The sequence below is a fragment of the Microcebus murinus genome, chromosome 7 (assembly GCF_040939455.1).
Source record: "Microcebus murinus isolate Inina chromosome 7, M.murinus_Inina_mat1.0, whole genome shotgun sequence".
Classification (NCBI taxonomy): Eukaryota; Metazoa; Chordata; class Mammalia; order Primates; family Cheirogaleidae; genus Microcebus; species Microcebus murinus.
In genome coordinates this window covers 60,504,261-60,519,025 of record NC_134110.1, presented here as the reverse complement: position 1 = coordinate 60,519,025, position 14,765 = coordinate 60,504,261, and the positions used below count along the sequence as shown (strand labels likewise).

General features: G+C 45.1%; 1 protein-coding gene across 6 annotated transcripts in view; it reads right to left on the bottom strand.

The window, feature by feature from the left end:
* Positions 1 to 14,765, bottom strand: part of NCALD (neurocalcin delta) — a 410,511-nt gene that overhangs the window by 374,186 nt on the left and 21,560 nt on the right. The window contains exon 2 of one of the 6 annotated variants that reach the window (XM_076005119.1): positions 10,721 to 10,851. The gene's annotated coding sequence lies outside the window, so the exon portion shown is untranslated. Of the gene's footprint in view, positions 1 to 10,375; positions 10,476 to 10,641; positions 10,693 to 10,720; positions 10,960 to 14,765 lie in introns of those variants that run through there. The other 5 variants (XM_020288961.2, XM_076005118.1, XM_076005120.1 and 2 more) reach the window with 5 other exon arrangements.

The following is a 14,765-nucleotide window of genomic DNA, read 5'->3' as shown; positions in this document are numbered from 1 at the left end:
AGTCAACAATCTATTAGGAGTATTAAACATATTTTTTCTACATTTTTCAAATCTCATGCTTTTAGCTCATATGCCAAAAGCAGGCTAATACAACAAAATGGTAAACTGGTAAATTTTAAAAACAAATTTGGGAAGCTACCTTAAGTCTCACTTAAGATGGGTAACCGTGTGTCCCTGTTTACCTGTGTGGCCTAGGACTGTCCCTGTTTGTGACTGTTGTTTTTGGTATAATTATTAGAAAGCACTCCCTTTTCACTTTCAAAAGTGTTCTGGTGTGAGCAATAAATTATATAGTCACCTTATATTTAGCCAAGAAATAAATATATATAAAAAATAAATTTCTTGACCACTTATGATGTGCTAGCTACTAGACTGGACACTTAGATTAGTAAAAAAATTCATAAGATAGGAACAATCTCAGAACAATCTATTTGAAATGACAGAAATTAACACATGAAACAACAGTGAAAACTGAATAATCATTGCTGTAGGCTAGGCTGTAAGTGCCTTAGTTCAGATCAGAGACAAAGTAGAGAGAATATCCCCTTCAGTGAGACACTCCATAGAACTCGTGATGACGGCAACTATGCTTCTTGAGCACTTGCTGTGTACCAGGCGCAATGCTAAGTATAATGCCCACATGATCTCACTTCATGTTCAAAACAACCCTATATGCCCAATTTACAGATGAGACTCTCAAGCACATGCTCTCCACCACTTTGGCTGTGGACATACTGCCTCCTGGTTGCCACGCCCTACCAGGAGTTGGCCCTGCATAGTCCCTTGTTGTCATAGCCATCAGCGTCTCTTTCTGCCCTGCAGCAGCACAAGGTGTGGTCAAATCCTGGTGAAAGGCTGCTGAATCAGTTAGGGCCCAGGCAAGAAACTACAGAGGCTGCTCTTTAATCCTACTGAAGAGGCTATTGAGAAGAAAGCTACAAGGGTTTAGGAAAGCAATGAAGGACAGTGCAGTTCTCTATGGCAAGTAATAGCAAGAAGCTATCAAGTCCTGCTAGGCCTGAAGGCACAAGGGGAAGATTTGGCTAAAGGAACCCAAGGACCGTGGCTCTATGGAGAGGACAGCTGGCAGGCACCCTGGCCTTTGGCACACAGACACCTCAACCTGCAGCATGCAACCCAGTGGAGGGATGAGAGAATAACCACCTTGCCTCACTCTCCTCCTACCCTCCCATCTCCTGCTGGATCCACCTTGGCCAAATTATACCAGAAACCAGAAGATAAAGATGGCCATTGTTGCCAAGGGTAGAGATTGCATCTTGGGGCACAGAGCCAGTGGAGAAGGGAGCTCAGGGGATGTGGCAGGGCTAACAGGAGCTACCCAGCTCACTTGCTGTCCTTGCCCTACAAAGGAGCTATGCTCCAAACTGGCCTGGTCACTCTTTACGAGTTAAGGCAATGCCAGATAGGCAAAAGGCTGCCATCCCCTGCATATATAAGAGGCCAGGGCCAGCTTCATGGGCATGTGACCACCTGTGCCATCATCACACAAGCCCCATGCTCGGAAGGGCCCATGCTTGCATTAATGCTCTGCTAGCACCATCTTGAAATTCCTAGTATTTTTTAAACAAGGGTCCCCACACTTCCATTTTGCTTTGAGCCCCACAAATTATGTAGCTGGTCCTTTGTAAGGCAAACCACTTTCTTCAGCTGGTGAGACTAAACTCTTTAAGTAGCACAATATTTCAGATACACTACTCAAAGAAAAAGGATCCAGAGTTAGTATCAAACAGAGTAACAATAATACAGTAGGATATGTAACATGGTAAAACGACGGAGCATTTTACCTTTTTCCTTCCTTCCTCTCTTTTGAAGTCAAACTGCAAAGCCACAGAGAAACCAAAATTAGCTGCCCCGTAGAGAGAAACAGACCTTAATTACAGCCGCCTCTGCACAGCACACAGTGAATGGATTTTGGCTCTTGCCCAGTTAATGTGATCACTGCAGACAACCAAACAGAATAATTTATGTCCTGGAGTGGACTTTCCTGATACACCCCATTTGATGGGCTACAGTCATCAAATTAACCAGGTAATTGCTAAAGCCGCCCTTTACCTGGCCTAGTGTGACCAATGTACACAGGCCCAAGTTTGGAGCTGGCATTGAAAACACACGGATAAAAGACTTGCAGATGGGCCAGCAGTACTTACAAACAATAGGAAACACTGACTTAGAAACTTGAGCCTGTACTGCTCCTGCTTCCCTTTCCTGAAAGACTCCAACATTCTTAGCCTTCCTCTGAGGAACTGCACTTCCAAAAACACTTGGGAAAGCCCCAGGTGACAAGCCAGAACAGGACAGGTGGCGGCTCTTTCTCCCATTCATTTCCTCTAATGCCATCCAGCGAAGCGAAGCCCAGAAAACTTTCAGCCAAGTCAGGGATCAAATTTGCTCTGGGCAGCCTCTTTTACTTCCCCCATACTTTCCACAAATACAGGATGGTAGATTTTGAGTGTTTATTTGTTTTGTTGTTTAAAGATAGAATAGGCTGGGCGTGGTGGCTCATGCCTAGCACTCTGGGAGGTCAAGGTAGGAGGATCACTTGAGGTCAGGAGTTCAAGACCAGCCTGAGCAAGATTGAGACCTCATCTCTACTAAAAATAGGAGAAAAAAAAATTAACCAGGCATGGTGGCACATGCCTGTAGTCCCAGCTACTTGGGAGGCTGATGCAGGAGAATCATTTGAGCCCAGGAGTTTGAGGTTGCTATGAGCTAGGCTGACACCATAGCACTCTGGCCCAGGGCAACAGAGTGAGACTCAGTCTCAAAAAAAATAAATAAATAAAGAGAGAGAGAATAAAATGTCACGAGAGCAAATCAGAAGCATTTACAAAACCTCTACTGTGTCAGGTTACCTAGATTCCAGGTGGTAAGTCAAATCTAGGGGCCCTGTAACAGTGCCCACTCCTGAGCCCTGCAGTGGGGTGAATGGTGGCCCCCCAAAATATCTCCAAGTCTACACCCCTAGAGTTGATGAATAGGATGCTATTTGGAGAAAGGCGCTTTGCAGATGTAATTACATTAAGGATCTTAAAGTAAAACCATCCTGGATCATGCAGGCAGGCCCTAAATCCGCTGAGAAGTGTCCTTATAAAAGGTGCACAGAGGAGGGACGCACAGAACAGAGGAGGAGGCAATGTGACCCAAGAGCAGAGGCTGAGTGGTGCAGCCTCAAGCTCAGGAATGCCGACAGCCACCAGAAGCTACTAAAAGAGGCAAGGAAGGAATTCTCCCCTAGATCCCCTAGAGGAAGCTCAGCCCTACCAACACCCCGACCTGGGACATCTGCCCTGCAGAACTGTGAGAGAATAAGTTTCTGTTATGTTAAGCCACCCAGTTTGTGGTAATTTGTTACAGCGGCCACAGGAAACAAACACGAGCCCTCAGCCCCATCTCTCACCAGTGGTCTCAGCTTCACACACTCCAGGCCTTCCTAAGCAGCCCTTCCGTGGTCACAGTCGGCCCACTTCTGGCCCCACAATGGCTCTGACCCCTTTCCTCCAATGCAGTGCTTCGTGGATGCAGAGACGACAATATCCAGTCCCACAGAGCTTTTTCAGGCCCATAGTCCCTCAGCCATGCACCAGGGCAGGGAGTTCCACCCCACCACACCAGCCACTGTCAAACACATCCTCCAGCTCATGAGTGATCCCCTTAACTTGTCCTGGCCAGGGCAGCACAGAGGGAACTGCCCTCGCCCTGCTTCTGAACAGTATTCTTTTAATGTAGCCCAAGGTGTCACTAACGGTTAAGCAGCCAGGTTACACTGTCATCTCCTCTGGAGCTTTCAACTTAAGAAAGAAATAAAACTCGCATGTTTTCACACGTGGCAAACATGATTCAAAGGCATGTTGTCACCCCCCTAAAGTACATAGGAAATATCCCTTTTAATCTAACTATGATGAATCAGGTAGGAAACACTCCTATGAAGTACATGATTTCATTTCTTAAAAGGGGATGATGTGAACAGTCACCCATTCTACCTACTGACAGCCAAGCCAAGTTGGTACACATCTGATTATTCCCAAAGACTCAAAACACGCAGGTTTGGGGAAAACCTAACATTCCAGATCCAGCTGGATACACAGGAGAAATTTTCTGATTATTTATCAGGCTTCAAACCTCAGCTCTATAACTTACTAGCTCCTAACTTTGGGAAAGTCACTCAAACTCTCAAAGCCTCAGTTCCCTCACCTGTAAAATAGGAATAATGATAACGCTCCCTCATGCTGGATACACCCTTCCTGCTCCTCCAAGTCTTCCCTCTTCCCCTCTATGGTCTACAAGATAGTCTAGTTTGGCCAATTGGGAGGTACTAGCGTCAGATGACCAGGGGGCAGAGAAGAGAGGTTGAGAACTGACTCCCCAGGTGCCTCCCCTCCAGGCCACAGTTTGGCACTAGTCTCATTCCCCTACTGAAGACCACAGCTCCTGCCAGTAGCCCTCTCCCCCCAGCAATTCCAGAAACTGCTCTCTCACATCACCCTTGCTAGTTACTTAGGGTGGTTCCCCATAAACTTGCCCACCCCTTTGTAAATAGTCCCTTCATTAAACTTTCTTCAGGTCCCTCCTTTAGAGTGTGTCGTCTGCCTCCTGGCAGGACCCTGGAGGATAAATCCTTCCCAGGGTATCTGAACTGATAGAATTGCTACTTAGGCATTTGCTGTCATTATTGCTATTACTGGCAACAGTAGTTAGTTGTCTGAGGAGTTCTTGGCCATGAGATATCTCAGTGCCATAGTTACCTTTCTTCCCCAGATTCAATACCATTTGGTGCAGTGATAAACCTAATACTTTTAGTTTAGAGGTAGAGAAAATTATTATGTTTTCTTTCATGTAGATCATTAAACTAACTTCTCTGCTGCCTTCCCCCTCTCCCTTCCCTAAAGTCGGAGTCTTTCTGATTATGCCAAGGTCACAGGCAGCAAGGAGTCGATGGCTCCCCATGTCCCCTAGAATGAAGTTTAAACCCTCCCACTATCCCACACAATTCAATTCCAACCTACCTTCAAGAATGCACTCAACACTTCACACCCACTATTATGGCTATTATTAAAAAAAGAACAATCAAACAGAAAATAACAAGTGTGGACCAGTATGTGAAGAAACTGGAACCCCTGTGTATTGCTGGTAGGCATGTAAAATGGTACCACTGTGGAAAACAGAATGGCAGCTCCTCAAAAAATTAAACATAGAATTACCATATGATCCAGCCATTCTGCTTCTAGGTATATACCCCAAAAAATTGAAAGCAAGAACTTGAACATATATCTTTACACCCATGGTCATAGCAGTGTTATTCACAATAGCCAAAAGTGGAACCAACCCAAGATGATAGATGAATGGATAAACAAAATGTGGTATATACATACAATGGAATATTATTCAGCCTTTAACAGGAAGGAAATGCTGACAAGTACTACAATACAGATGAACCTCCAGGACATTAAGTGAAATAAGCCAGTCACAAAAGGACAAACACCACTTAAATGAGTGGTCAAATTCATAGAGACAGAAGATAGAAGGGTGGTTGCTAGGGGCGGGGGGAGGAGGAAATGGGGAGTTGTTTAATGGGTACAGAGTTTCAGTTGGAGAAGATGAAAAAGTTCTGGAGATGGCTGGTGGTGATGGCTGCACTACAATGTGAATGCATTTAGTGCTACAGAACCGTACACTCAAAAATGGTTAATAATGGTACATTTTATGTTGTGTATATTTAACTACAGTTTTTAGAAAGGATGTATTCAAGAAACTTGTATTGCTTGCCTACCGCACAAAGCACTGTACTGCGGCTACCTCAGCAAACCAAATGGAAGGTCACTGTCCCCGTGAAGTGAGCTCAGCTCCTGCATACCCCGACACACTCCACACTCTACTCAATCTGTTGCCTAATTCTGTCTTTCACTTTCAGGTTGGAATGTAAATTCCTTTAAGACAGAGGTCTAGATCGTATTCAGCCTATATCCCTAGAACCTAACACAATGTTGAGCACATAGAAACTGCTCAAGGATATGGTTAAGTGAGCCAAAATCCAGCCAGAGAAGCCTATGTCCTCTTTTTTTTTTTTGCAGCTTCTAGCCAATCAGTATTTAAAATTCCTTCAAGTTATTGAGCTATATTCTCAGGAATAGAGAGAATAGTTTCATGCTAAACTCATTTTAAATATTCTGTTCACAAATAACTCTACTAAATGTATAAATTGTGGATTCCAAATCAGAACTCCTCTGTTTGCTAGCCATGTGACCTTGGGCAAGTTATTGAGATAAGCTTGTTTCCCTTATCTGTGAAGTGGGAATGGTAATGGTATTAGGGTGAACATCTGTTGTTTTGCAATCCAAAATCCAAAGGCTCATCTCCTGAGGACAGTGTAACAATTTTCTGCTGAAAAAACACCCCTCCTCCCACTTCTCAGGCATGAAACTTGTGACCAAGACCAAGCCTAGTAACAAGTGACACCCAGATCACAGGAAGAGACATAGGACCCAGTCAATGCTAATGAGTCAGAGAAAGGCATTTTGTGCATTGCTGAGTTTGAGGTTCCTGCTTTCTGGCAGGATTTAAAGCCCAGTCTAAGTAAAGTCTGGAGCTCTTCCAGTCATCCTACAATGAGAGAGGGCCTAAGAATGGTGAAAACTCCAAGAAATCAAACCAAGAAAAATAGAGAGAGAAATTAGGTCCAGCTAATGATTCTTGAGCCCTGGATCAAGCCATACCTGAAATGTCTTCCTCTGTATGGAGGAGTTCTCAGAGCCAAAGTAGCATTTCTTTTTTGCTAAAATAGTTTGAGTTTGGGGGTTCCTGACATTTGCAACAGAATTGAGCTCTAAGTAAAATAAGTACCTGCTGCAAAAGTTATTACAAAGATTAAATGAGGTTCTCCATGTAAAGCAGGAGCACTCGGTATACACTAGGTATAATCATTAGATGGCAGCTGTTATTATTAACTGTACTGATTGTTTATTGTTGTGGTGGAAAGCTCCTGCCATCTTCTAGAGACCACTTTTAACTCATGTACTCTATCCCTGATTTCTGTCTTCAGTGTCTTACGCTGACACTCTCTAGCTTAGGACTGGTGAGAACAAAATCTCCCTGCCACTACTTCCTACTCCCATACTCTGACAGACATCACTAATTCATCACAGCACTGTTTCCTGCTGAGCCTGGACCAAGCCTTGGAGTCCTGTTCAACCCAGCTTTCCAGGCAGCCACCACCAATCAATCAGAGATGACATGCAAAATGAAACTGATTTGTCTTGGCTCCAGTGCAACGGTTGGCAAAGTTATGCTATAAAGAACTAGGCTAGTATTTTAGACATGGTCTCTATCACATATTCTTCTTTGTGTTTGGGGCGGGGTGTTGTTATGTTCTATTTTGTTTACAATCCTTTAAAAATGTAAAAAGCATTCTTTGCTCTCTCAGCCACACCAAAATCCCTCCTCTAGAACCTTGAAACCAGACTCTGAGACTGCCTCAGGGAACCAGGTTCTGTCTTATCTTCCTCTGCAGGGCTCCTGGGAGCCCAGAAGTGGAGTGCTTGGAAATGCCACCTGAGTCAGAAAAGCACCCACAGAATACATTGAATTGCCTGAAAAGTAACAGAGGGGCTTTGATGATAGGAGGTTTCCTGTTCTCATCACACAAATCCCAGGCAATCTGAAATCCACACGGTGGGGAAGCTATAGCTACAAAGCCCATGCATGTTGTGACCTTCACCTCTGCCTCCAGAACCAAATTCATTTCACAACCCCTTCAAAGAGCTGGACCTCCTTCCCCTACAGCCAAGTCTCAGATGCCTGACCTTTTTCTGAGGGAAGTAAGGAAAGAGAAACAGTCATACCAACATTTCCCCATTGTTAGTCTGCCCCTCACAACTACAAAAACACCTCTGAAATGGTTCCAAGATAGCATGCCACATTTCTTTCGACTCACCCTTGATTACTTAGTATTTCCCAGGGTATTTAATAGTAGAGTATTATATATAAAGATTGGTTTGGTCTTACTCTCTACTATTCTCCATGTTTGATTCTGGCTTTAGTAAAAAGAACTGAATTTTGCTTGACTGATGTCCATTTATTCATTCAACAAACATTTGCCTACAATCGGAATCCATCTTTCAAAGCACTCGCAGGTAGGCAGACTGATACATAGATCATGATGCAGAGTGGTGAGAGGGGTATGTACAGGGTGACATGGCAACATGAAGCAGGGACAACACAATTAGCTGGGGAGGGGGTGCCAAACTGTCTGCAGGAAGGCAGTGTTGCCAAGGCTGAGTAGGGACGGATGCACAGGAGCTGACCAGACAAGGAAGGGTAGGGGGATGATAGGTGCTAGGCTCTATGGCTTGAGCACAGGATACACACGGGGAAGCTTGGGAGATGAGGCTGCTCAAGAGAGAAGGGCGGGATGATGAAAGTCTTTGGAGTCCAAACTCTATCCTGAAATCCACAGAAAAACTCTGAAGGAAATTAAGCAGAATGACTGGCTTAGATTTGTGTTTTCAGAAAGAGTGTTCACAGTTTGGGAATGGACTAGAGTGAGCCAGTCCTAATTGGGAGCAACAAGCCCAGCTTGAAAGCAATTAGAACAATTCAGGCAAGAAGCAATGAGGATATGAACTGAACCAGTGACAGTAGGAACTGAGAGAAGGGGACGTAGAACAATGACAGCAAAAATAATAAGAGCACACATTTAGGCAGCACTCAGTAATGACAGGGCATGCACCTTAATGCTTTCTGCACATTAACTCATTTAATCTTCACAACAACCCTGAGATGATGTGGTAGCTAATATCAACCTCATGCCACAGATCAGGAAACACAGAGGATGTAAGTAAGGAGCCCAAGGTCTAGGAGCTGTTAGTGTCTGAGACACAACTCAAACCTAGCAGTATAGCTGCAGAGCCCACACTCCTAATGTCCATATTGGTGACTTTCCTAGAACACTTACAGACAGAGCGTGTTCGGGACTGGACACTGAGTGGTTGACACAGGGGAGACCAACTGCAGGACGATTGCCAGGGACTGGCTTGGGCATGTGAACATGTGATTTTCAGTTTCCTGAGCCTCCTCTGAGGCTGGTCCCCAAGTCTGTACTTGGCCTGGCAACATTCCCCTCGTCCCATATACCCACACTCCCACCATCACATCGCCCCCTCGGCTCCTTTGCTGTCCTTAAACCACTGCCTTTGGCCATAAAACACGGGCATCCAATTCCCTAGATGGTGTGAAAAACCTCTCCAGCATTGCCAATCAGGTCTGAGAAAAACCTCACAGCGCCCCTTGCTCTTGGTAATACAACGGTTTCAGTCTGCTATTATCAAATCAGTCAGAAGTGGGAAAACTTTGAGCAAGCTTGTGTGGTTTCCTTCTCAGAGAGTGAGACCTTAGCAGCCCTCCTTCTGTGTTTACAGAACGTGCACCTTCATTTGGGGCTGGCGTGAGGACGGCAGCACACACAGCCGCCTTGCCTGCAGCCTGCCACAGACCAGCAGGAGGAGAATGACCCTGGCGGGAGATCTTCAGAGAGCCAAATGGCTTTCTTTCTCCCGGCATGAAAGTTAAAGCATCTGTAGCAAAAAAAAAAAAAAAAAAAAACTTGAGTATTTCCTGCGGACAGGGAGACCTCCTGCCCCTCCCGGGCTTATACACCCACTTTGCACATCCTGCTTCTCTGGGAGCTAAAAATAAACCGGTATGCACTGAAAAACACTCAAACACATCTCCCCAGCACACCCTTCCCGAGTCGCGGAGGGCAAGAGACATGAAATCTTTCAGGGCCCGGGTCCAAAACGCAGACCGTGTCCTCGTCTGGGTTCAGCCAGCGCCTTTCGGCCGCTCCCTTAGCCCCCTCCCCAGAATCTCACCCCTCTACCCGGCCCCTGTGGCCTCTCAGGGCCGACCCAGAAGGGCAGGAGTCCAGCGTGTGCCCTCGAGCCCTAATCCGCGACCCTCCTGCTGGGCGGGATGCTCCAGATGTCCCCGGGCCACCAGGCTCACGAACGCCCCCTTCCGACCCGGCGCGCCACATCCCGCCCGCCCGCGCCGCCCTCTGCAAAGTTCTCTGTCCTTTCCTACCTCCCATCCTCAGGGTCTTTGATTTTGCTTTATTTTCCCTCAGAGGCACTGGGGACGTGACAGAGGAATTGCCAGGGTGCACTGCACCCAGGAAGGGGCTGCGAGTACCGGGTTCCCAAGACCGCGCGCCCCTCGCACCCACCCCTGCGCCCGCCGCGCCCCGAGCGCACCGGTACCCCCAGCCGCCCTGCGGACGCCGCGGCCCCCGGCACGCCCACCCCGCCGCAACTCCGACTCCGCTCTGGCTCCCGAGAAGCCGAGGGAAGGCGCTGCGACTCACCGCTCCGGCCGCTCCCGGCGTCTGTGTCGCGGCGGGCGAGGCGGCGGCGGCGGCGGCAGCGCCTTCCCTCCGCCCGCCTCCCCCTGGACAGCACCGCCGCCAGCCGCGCCCCCCGCCTCAGCCTGGCTCGCCGCCTCCCTCCTCGCGGCCGCCGACCCCCTCCCCACTGCAGCCCCGCAGACAGCCTCCCCTGGGTGGGCGGGACGGCGGGGCGCAGGGCGGCCGGGCGGAGGCGCGGGGGTTGCAGGTGCTCTGGACGCCCCCACCTTGGCCTGTGCAGCCCGGTTGCATCCCGTAGTCCCAGCGCACCGCCCAGGCCTCTAGCCACACCGCATTGGTACTTACTTTCCGGGGGGACCGTCTGCTTGCCTGTTAGGGTCGTGCAGAGGTCAGGTTCAACCTAGAGCACGCCTCCGAGGCTTCAGTCAGGGGGACCCTGGTGTCCCTGCTTCCTCGCAGCGAAGTTCAAGGGAGCCCTGGAAGGCGTTTCAAAGGCCTGTCAGATGGCTTCCTCTGGACCCCTCCTGCCCACAGGTGGAAGAAAGCTGCCCTTGTCTAACCGGTGCTTTCTCTACCCAGAGCGTTTTGTGAACTGTAAACGAAAGGCTTAACAAAAATCCGGGAGGAGGACATCCGAGGAGCCCTTCCCTGCCCCTCCCCTGCAGAATGTCACCAAACTTCCCATCTGGACTGGAGATAATGAGAAACAAATGTCTTGTCAATTCATTCAACCAATATTTATCGAGTGCCTGCTGGCTGCCAGCACCTGTTCCTGTCTTGCTGTGTTGCCACTCATGACCTCTCAAAAAACCACTTTAACTAACTCCTTGTGCTTGTCAACCCCAGTGCCATTTCCAGAACCCGCGGAAGGTCTCAAGAACAACTAGTCTTCATCGGTTAAAAAAACTGCTGGCTAAAAATAACAAGGCACCATGACCTGGCCATGCTTGTTATAATGATTGCAAAATCTTTTAATGTGACTGGTTATAGAAATGACAGTTACATTTAGATCCAGACAGCTGCCAACTCTGATTTGAACATCAAGTAAAAGGTTCATCTAACCAAAACCACCCTTTCCTAATTCTGCTAGTTGCTTTCAATGGAAAAACAAAAATTATTTGAGAGGGCATTAAATCATTACCAAATATTAAAACCTTTGCTTGAATTGGATTAGCAGATTATCCTAGTGGTTTGCTTACCTGAACACACAGTGTAATGACCTGGGGAGTTGTATGGTGGGGCAGTTTTGATGATTTTTGTTTTTTTTTTAAAAAAAAAAAAACTACCAGACCTGGGCCCCACCCCCAGAGATTCTGATTGAACTGCCTAAGCGTGCATCCTCACATGAGAATTTTTTACCTGGGCCCCAGGAGATTCTGATGTACAGCCAGGGTTGGAAACCACAGGATTAACCAATCATCAAGCAGGGCCTGAGGCAATGGGACCCAGAACCAGGAAGTTTTGATGCAAGGAAAGGTCTGAGCAGGTGTTGCAAACTCAAATGTCCCTAAGGGGTAAAAATATGTGACAAAGAAGTGACTTAGGCAGGTGTACAGGGAAAGACACGTGGCCCTAAGGAAGGCAGCCTCATTTTTCCATGTTGGAAATGCAGGTCCAGTGTGGCCATGAAGTTGGGATATTTTATTTTGTTTGGTTTGGGGTTGTTGTTTTCTTTTTCTCCCAGATAAGCCAGAAATGCACATTTAATGTGAACTCTTCAAATTTCAAATTATTAACTTATTTTTAAAATATTTTGTATGCTCTGTAAGGCAAGAAATAAGAGTTTGTAGGCCACAAGGGGTCCCTGGATCATCATTTCCTCCCCTGTGGTCTGGACAGACTCTGGAGGGAAGGAGGCAGTGCTTCTCTGAGAGAGAAGCGACTTAAAAGCCCTTTATCTACTTTGTAATTTTACTTTAATGGTCTTTGCTTAAAAAGAAAGAAAAGCTTTACTGAGATATCCTTCACACATCACAATATTCACTCACTTAAAGTATGCAATTTAATATTTTTAGTATATGCATAGACTTATATAAATCATCATCACAGTCAATTTTAGAATTGATTTTCATCACCCCCAAAAGAAATTCCATACCTATTAGCACCCACTTCCTTCTTTCCCTCAACCCTAGTAACCCATTATATATAGATTTGCCTATTCTGGACATTTTATATCAATGGAATTATAAAATACAAAGACTTTTATGCCTGGCTTCTTTCACTTAAGTATAATGTTTTGAAGGTTCTTCCACGCTGTAGCATGCTCAGTCCTTCTTTCTTTTTATGAACAAATAATATTCTATTGTATGGACAAACCATATTTTGTTTATCCTTTTATCAGGTGATAGACATTTGGGTTGTTTTCACTTTTTGGCTATTAAGGATAAGCTGCTATGGATATTTGTGTACAAGTTTTTGTGCTTATGTATGTTTACATTTCTCTTGGGTATATACCTGTGAGTAAAATTGCCAGATCACATGGTAACTCTATGTTGAACATTTTGAAGAACTGCCACACTGTTTTCCAAAGCAGCTGCACATTTTACATTCCCACCAGCAGTGTATGAAGGTGTCTGGCCATTATCAGGGAAGTCCCAAAGAGATTTCCCAAAGGGAAGACAAAAGGCCTATGGCAGGAGGTGAGGCACCATTGGGCTGTGCCTGAGAGCAACTCAAGCGCCTAGGAGCAGCAGCTTCTCAGTTTCAATCTGAAGTTTTAGCAAAAGTATCAGCAACCTGGTACTGTGAACACAGCTACAACACAAACCACTGCTAGGTTTGCTTTAGCAAATTGGCACACGATCATCAATCTGAGATGATGCACACAATGAGTTTAGTACTGTGAGCAGAGAGTGGCAGAGCCAAACCATGCACTGCTTTGAAAGTCAGGATCAAGAACACAAAGCTGGCGGGGTGCAGTGGCTCAGAACTGTGATACTAGCACCACTTTGGGAGGCCAAGTTGGGAGGATTGCTTGAGGCCAGGAATTCAACACCAGCCTAAACAGCATAGCAAGAACCTATCTCTATAAAAAATTAAAAGAAAAAAAAAAAGAACATAAAATTTATTCTACTTTGGAATTTATTCTAAGAACAATGCAAAATCATTGAAGGCGCTTTTAAATTTATTTTTTAATTAACATACAGTAAAATTCACTTTCTTAAGGAACAGTTCCGCAAGTTTTAATAAATACATAGTTAAATAGCCATTACCACCATCAAGATTCAGAGAAATGCCATCGCTCCAAAATATGCCGCTGCCTCTTGCAGTCAAGCTCCTCCCCTAACCCTAACCGCTAGCCACCACTGATACGCTCTTTGCTTCTGTAGTTTTGGTCTTTTCAAGCATGTTATATCAAATGTATAGAATGTAGCCTTTCAAGTCTGGCTTCCTTCATTTAGCATAAAGCATGTGAGATTTATCCGTGTTGAGTTCATCAATCGTTATTCGTTTTTATTGTACCACAGGTTATTTATTCATTCATCAGTTGAAGGAAATTTCAGTTATTTCCAGTATGGAGCAATTATTAATAAAGATGCTATAAATATTTGCCCACAGTTTTTTGTGTGAACAGAAGTTATTATTTCACTTGGGCAAATACATGGGACTGGCATTGCTGGATCCCATGGGAAATGTATGTTTAACTATATAAAAGAAACTGCCAAATTGTTTTTGAAATTGCATTCCCAACAGTGATATATGAGAGTTCCAGTTATTCTTCTTTTTAAATTTTTTATTATAAATTGACAATTTGTAATCAGACATATATACAGAGTACAAAGTGATGTTACAATTTATGAGCACAATGTGGAATAATTAAGTCAAGCTAATTACCATATCTATTACCTCAAATATTTAGTTTTTGTGGTGAGAAAATTTGAAATTTACTCTCTTAGCAATTGTGAAATGCATAATATGCTATAATATTAACTATTAATATATTCACCATACCACACAATAATAGATCTCAAAAGAAAAACTTATTCCTCCTGTCTAACTGAGATGGTATTCTGTACCCATCATCTGCCCATCCCTGCCCCCAGCCTCTGTAACTACCAGTCTACTCACTGCTTCTATGAATTTAATTGTTTTAGATTCCATATACAAGTGAGAATATTCAGTATTTGTCTTTCTGTACCTAGCATATTTCACTTAAAATAGTGTTCTCTAATTTCATCCATGTTACTGCGAATGACAGAATATTCTTCTTGTTTTAAGGCTGAATAGTATTCTATTGTGTAAATACCTGTATGCCACATTGTCTTTACCCATTCATATGTTGTTGTACACTTTCGTTGATTCCATATCTTGGCGGTTGTGAATAGTGCTGTAATGAACTTGAGAGTGCAGATATCTCCTTGACAAACTGATTTTAAATCTTTTGAGTAAG